Source organism: Amblyomma americanum, chromosome 4 (genome assembly GCF_052857255.1).
Source record: "Amblyomma americanum isolate KBUSLIRL-KWMA chromosome 4, ASM5285725v1, whole genome shotgun sequence".
NCBI lineage: Eukaryota > Metazoa > Arthropoda > Arachnida > Ixodida > Ixodidae > Amblyomma > Amblyomma americanum.
The window spans coordinates 112,678,029-112,684,850 of record NC_135500.1 but is presented as its reverse complement, the minus strand read 5'-3'; the positions used below and the strand labels follow the sequence as shown (position 1 = coordinate 112,684,850).

The window sequence follows — 6,822 nt, the reverse complement described above, 5'->3', positions numbered from 1 at the left end:
AATTTTCTTTAATCGATAGATGAATCTGAGTATTATTATCCCACTGATCAGCACTACACAATAAAAAAAATTAAAACATTCTTCTATGCACCTTGGTTACGGTGACTGTTGGCTCCCTTGAAAAGTTTCTCAAACGAGCCCGTTATTTCCTTCACCTAGTCTGCTATTCACTTAACGAGGGTCTCGGTTCTGGCATTCTTGATGCCATAGGTAGCATAAGAGGGCTCTCGCACAGTTTCCGCTTTCGCCGTTAGATGACGTTCCACGTCACACTCGCGGTATTACAAAACATGCTACGTCCGCCACTATGGACGAGGGTGGCGCTGGTGAACAATCACAAGGTTCGCTTACACCCAGTAAACATAAATACCTACGAGAGCAGCAGAATCGACAGCCGTCGCCGTAGCTCATTTGGTAGAGCACCGGACGCGATATTCTGAGGTCATGGTTTCGGATCCCACCGTCAGCATGGTTGTTTTTTCTGCTGCTTTATAAGCAATTTTCTTTAAGCGCTAGATAAATCTGAGTAATATTATCCCACTGATCAGCACTACACATAAAAAAAATAAAATATTCCAAAATGCAACTTGGTTACGGTGACTGTTGGCTCCCTTCATAAGTATATATATATATATATATATATATATATATATATATATATATATATATATATATATATATATATATATATATATATATATATATATATATACACACTGGCGGAGGACTTGATTACTTAAGACTAGATCATGATCACACACCAACAAGCCCGAACTGCCAATTTTATTAGGACTACCCGGTGTTTGCGTTTAGCCACACCATATAGCACAAGGGCGTGTCCGTAGTGAGATGTTTTGTTCTAGACGATTGCAACTGTTTATTTGAATTTTATTTGGTGTTTCTCTCAGCTTTGTGACAAGTTCAAGGTAAATCACGGTACTGTATGCTACGACCGGGCAAAATCAAGCACACGCAAGGGCTTAGCGCTTTGTTTCGCGCTAGCGGTAAGTAGCCTGTGCTCTTCGCACCAAGCAGAAATCATAGCAGACTACCCTTGCTCCAACAGATTTTCTGCGCATGCCCTTGCTACTTGCAATCTTTATGCTCTGGTTCGCTCCGGGCTACAGTGCCGGAGAGTCGAACTTATCAAATATCAGTGAATAATTGTGCGCTGTGCCGTATTTCCCAAAAGTAACAAGGTAACTATTGTTTCTTTCTTAGCCGCGTATCGAAGCACTAATGGCACCAATTAAGCTTAAGTTCACAGCAAGTTAAACCGTACTCGTCACGTCCTGATGACTTTTCGACTTTAGAGGCGCCGCAGAGGCTCCTCTATACGGTTGATCAGCAAAAACCTGTTGCTGGGTTAAATTTAGCAGAAGTGCTACATTCCTGCCGGCTGAAAAGCCTGATTCTTTGGTTAAAATTAATTCTTGGCACACACAGGTGTCGTTGGAACATAATTATCTTAGATCATTAGGTAGGCGCCGAGATCTCGCCACAAATGCTACTGCCAAAAACCTAATATATGCTAAAAAATGCAGATTTTTTCTTCAACTAAGAAAATATATCGCGCGAAGGCACTTTCTTTTTCTGGGCATGTGCGCTGTAGGAAAATTAAGCAAATGATAACCGAAAACTCTCTGTGTACCGAATTTTCGCTGTAAAATTTTAACTACACTCTAAAGCTTTATCTCATGGTTTTTGTCAGGAAGGTACACTCAGTACAATATGGGGCAACTTGGCAGCAATTCATACGCCTTGCGCAGAGCGTTCTGAGACATAACGAATGCGACGCTTTTGTTTTCTGAAAGCTCCTAGCAACGACTTTGTTCTCAGTAAACTTAGCTTTAAGTCGCACGAGAAAATGGATGTGTTTGGTTACGTCTTTAGAGAATAGATTTTAGTCGGTTTCCTTGCGAAAGCCACCGTTGTCTTGCGACACTGTGCAGCTGGCGATCAACGAAAAACAGCGTTCAGTATTGTGAAAAATATGAAGAATAAATTTTTCGGGAGACCATGTTCATATATCCCTGTAAAAAAAGTACGCATGATTCTTCCTTAGAGACCAACACTGATATCTTGCCTTGCTATTTTAACAATGTACGCATAGATCATACCATTTCCTGGGAAAGCTCTGCCGTACAGCAGGAGCACCGCCGTAGTCTCAGCAGTGCACAATGGAATCGGAAGACACCGACGCAGGAGAACTTATCACCTGCCTCTATCCTTTTTTATGACTTTAGCACTTGCAGACTCAGTGCACAGGCGCGGCTCATAATAATGAAACTATCAAGTTCTCAGACATCGTGCCCTTGTTATAAAAGCCGGAAACTACAGCGTGCACGAGGTGGAGGCTATTAGGCGCGTGGTGGAAAGCAAAAGCGCCGTGTCGAAATGAAGTTGTCAACAATAGCCGTCATCTTCTGCTTGCTTCTCCTAGTCTGTGAGCAATTCACCTCTTTTTGTGTCTAGATTGCAGTTCAAAGTACTTCAGACCGGTGTTTCACAATGCCTTTAAAACCAAAATTTTCGACAGTTATTTTTTTGTATTCAAAATATTTACACCGACAAAAATTGGCGAAATTCCTGTTAGTATATCGATGATAAAATTTAGCCTTGTTAAATGGAACTTGCTTGGTTTCAATCCACTTCACGCGAAGCTTTTTCCTTTTCTCGCGGTGGCTATCCAAAGTGTCAGCCTCCAGATGTGTCAGCGGTACTGAAGAAACGCTTTATTCATATTATACCCAAGGGTATGATTATTCGAACAGTCATTTACGAAACGAGAGGTTGCTCGAACATTTCTGGTTTTTATTCCTGTGAAGGAAAGCTGATGCTTTTTCGGCCACACATACTCTACATATACTCTACGCTAGCACTTATAGTGATAATTACCTGCATTTAGCCGTTGTGTGTTTGTCTGTTTGTCTGAAGCCGGTTTTGTGTCAGGCTGCAGACCTGCCCACCGAGTGATGGGCAGGTGAGAAGCCTGCACACCGCGTCAGGCGACAGCCCAATTATTCGTGAGAGGCTGCACGGGAAGACCAACCTGGACCGTAACCCAACACAGGCTCCACCTACAGCAGCACCTGCCATAGTAAGGCAGTGACGCATCACTTGACCCCTGTACCACTGCGCCAGGAGGGGTAGTAAGACTCCCATTGATCTATCAATAGATTGTATGACCAGTTCTGCACATATGAACATCAACCCAATATTGCCATCCGAACAACTGCTATCCGTGAACACTTAATCTGATCACCGGCACCGACGTGAAAACCGAACTGCTAGTACACCTAATTCGCATTTGACCTAACTACGCAAATCGACCACCATTATTTTTATTTTCGATGAAAAGAGCATAACCGGACTAGCTTAACATTTTTTGAATAAGGTAAGCGTATTGTTATTCCACTGCATAATTACAATCTTTCACAAATTTTTAGGTTCTACAATTACGACTGCGTGAAGATGAGAAGCTAAAAGAGACAGGCAGGCAGGCACAGGCTGTGCCTTGAAAAAAGCAAGGTGCACTAATCCGCCTCCATGCTTCTCGTACTACACCTTCGAACACTAGGTTCCTTCGAATGTTTTTAGAACGCTTATTCGTGCTGTTTTACATCGTGATAGGGACGACGGCACTTTTCACACTTGGCGGGCGACGTGTAGCTATCTGGAATAGACTTGTCAAATACACACTCCGCCAATATTTAAGATCACCATAGCCGCTAATATTAGGTGTGCGAGTGCCATTGATAAAACATTTGCTGTTAATGCTTCACAAATTATACGTCTGTTATTCTGAAGAGCCCACTTTGGGCTTTTAAAATGCAGAGATTCTGTTTGATAGCTTCACAGCTCGCTAAGGTAACTAGACCCGACCTGTGACAGAACCAGCTACTTTTGAGTTTACGAAGAACCGAGATTTAGGAATTGCCCGGTTGCATGCCCCAAAGAGCAGACTTCAGTAATCGTCACGTTATAAAGCAGAAAACATGCGTTACTTCATTATTCAATGTCTGTAAAAAAAAATCATTTGAAAGGTCCGAAAAATTCTTTCAACATTCAAAGATAAATTCGTCGATGCTGCCTTTAAGTGTGACGAGAGATTTGATGATTTTTTAACCGCCAATATTTGGTTTTTCTGCAAAGAAATAGAAAATAATTTCTTGAATAGACTGCGATACTCGCGTATGCTCAGCAGTATCTTGCAACTGGGCGAAACGCAACTCTTAATAAAACAATACTGCAGAGTCAAAATGTCGTTGGATGCGCTATTGCCTTTCGCGTATTAAATTGATTCATGCAAGCTTCCAACGCAAAATGGATGTCTGGTGCATAACAGGATTTGTAAGGAAGTATAGCACAAGTCATTGTGGCTAAATCCCGAAGATGCTCTTTAGAGCAGCGAGGTCTCAAAACGGCGTCTGTGTCCCTTTTCGTGTACAGTGAATTGAAACAATTCTTCACTTTCAGAAACTTTCGTCATTGGTGTGTACTATCTTTATGTATAGAACTAACATATCGTACAACCGTTTTACTTTATGGTATATATGAATGTGAATTTTTTACGTTGTTTTCGCTGGGTACAAGACAAGTTAGAGCGTGTTCAAAAAGTGGCCCTGTTTAGTCAATATTGTAATAAATGCACATAATGAATATTGGGTATTATGGATCCTCAAAGACACCTGCGTCATTTCATACGCCGTAGTATTATTGTCCGCTCTAAATATCGCTTCTTTCTTTAGGATAGAGTGAAGATGCTCGCCTTTTGTAGCGAGGCTTTTAATGTCAGAGGAGCCGGTTAACTTTCCTTCTTAGTCACCAGTCTCTCATAGGAGCTATATATACACAGTAAGACCTTCATATCTCTTGTATGAGCCTTCCGAGGCCTTAATGAAAAAATGAAATTTATACTTTAGTGCTGTCTTCAGAAAAATTCTGTAGCCACGGGAGGAAGACATAAGTAATCTCTGGAAGTCTGGACCAGTGCACTTAGTTTGCGCGCCGGCAATCACGTGCTGTGTTGCGCTCGGCATAGAAAATCACGGTCCGGAATTTTTTTTTCCGGTAATCTTCATTTTTTTCCTATGGCTACCAAAGCTGTGATGCACTCGATCAGAGAGCATAAGTCTGATTTTGCAGCGCGCAGGAAAAGTTGGTCATCAGTGCATGCAGCTTCGCAGTCAATTTCGCGTGGCGCTTTATTTTCCTCTTGACTACAATTGAAAATATCAGAATTCACTTACCCCTTGTTCGCTACTGTCTACAGAGAAATGGGGCCAGTCTGTGATTTCCATGAAAGCTGGACATGAGCGCCCGGAAAAAAAGTTTGATAATACCGCCGAACAAGGTTTAGCTTTTGATCCGAATGCTCGTTTCATTATACCTTGCAGTAAGCTGAAAGACAGGATTCCTGAGAAGAATTCTACAGTGCAACGCAGAATTCACCTTCTCTGATGATTCTGGACACTGAAAATTTCTCATAACCCTTGCCGTGTGACATGAAAAAGCAACCGACATCCTTACGCTTCTAGTGCTTACCTTGGTTGTCCAACTGATTCCCAAAAATACGTCTCATTCTACTCATTGTGCACATAATTGACATCTTCATTAAATCACAACTGTAAACAGATTTCCATAATGAGCGTAAGCAAACCCGCTTAATACATTGTGCACAACGCACGAAGATCTGCCTGGTGATTTTTTAATTTATTTTTGTGCACAGCGTCCAGCGTGGCCAACCCTTGCCGACGTAGAGGGCATCATTGTGTGCACAGGAGACGTTGCCCATTCTACCGCAGAATTCGCTACAGCGGCTGCCGTGGAAGGAAGATAGTCTGCTGCAGATCCGGTTAGAGGCCTTTCTCGTAATCGCGTCGAGCTTTGCACTTTGCGCACGCCTAACCCTGTTTAAAGACAGATCTAAGATTACACGTTGAAGCACACAGACGCTTTCCTCCGCTTCGTAACTTAACCACTACATTCATGGCTGTGCAGAAAATCCATTCCGGGTACGCATTACCTATCGTGGATGAAGACGCAGCCACCGCTGGCATCGCTTGGAGCCCGTGCACGTACGAAGCTGTTGCCTCTGGAAAGAAACGTGCTGCACACAGCTGCTTTCAGGACTACCACTACAATGCCAGGCTCGTCGCACTTCAGGACTATTTTTGACTATTATAGCGCAATAGGTAATCTGCTACAAAATATTTTTTGGAAATAAAAGTTATGCCCTAAACACAAAAGCCATCCTTGACAAAATATAAGCGCAGTACCAAGCTAACAAAAGCACCGCTTTTGTAGCTGGCGACTCCTTAAATGAGCTCTGGATTTCTTTCTGACCTCTTCACGCTTTTAGATGGATATGCGCATCAACGACAAGAGCCTTACCGTGGCGATGCTTTCACCAACCACAGTTAGACATTGTTAATAAAACGAGAAGAAAGAGCTTGGTAAGGCACCCGCCGCTCTGCTCCCGTTTAAGAGGGCTCTAATCGAGTGAAGGCTCCTGTGTTTTTTGCGCAATCTGTTACTGCTAGGAAACTGCTACGAATAAATTGATTAGGCTACTGTAATTCAGACTTCACTATAAATAAATATAGTTTGAATTCTTGTTAAATCGAAGGAAGAGAAGTTGACATTTTTAGGCGGCAGTAATTTCCCCGGTATTCCGATTTTTCTTGGGTTCCTTGCTCCATTCGTGTTTCCCGATTCGCACTCAGGAACATATATGTACTACCTTTGTGAAAGTAAAGATTACCAGAGGTTTCTTCTCAGCCATATAATGACGCCCTCATTCAGCACACGTGGAGGCCC

At 42.5% G+C, this 6,822-nt stretch overlaps 1 long non-coding RNA gene across 1 annotated transcript; it reads left to right on the top strand.

Moving 5' to 3' along the window:
- Window positions 1-2,338: 2,338 nt before the first annotated feature.
- LOC144130310 (uncharacterized) lies at window positions 2,339-6,581 on the top strand. The gene is made up of 3 exons (XR_013314063.1): window positions 2,339-2,446; window positions 5,732-5,857; window positions 6,004-6,581. It is a non-coding gene; the product is annotated as an uncharacterized LOC144130310 (long non-coding RNA).
- The last annotated feature ends 241 nt before the right edge of the window (window positions 6,582-6,822 follow it).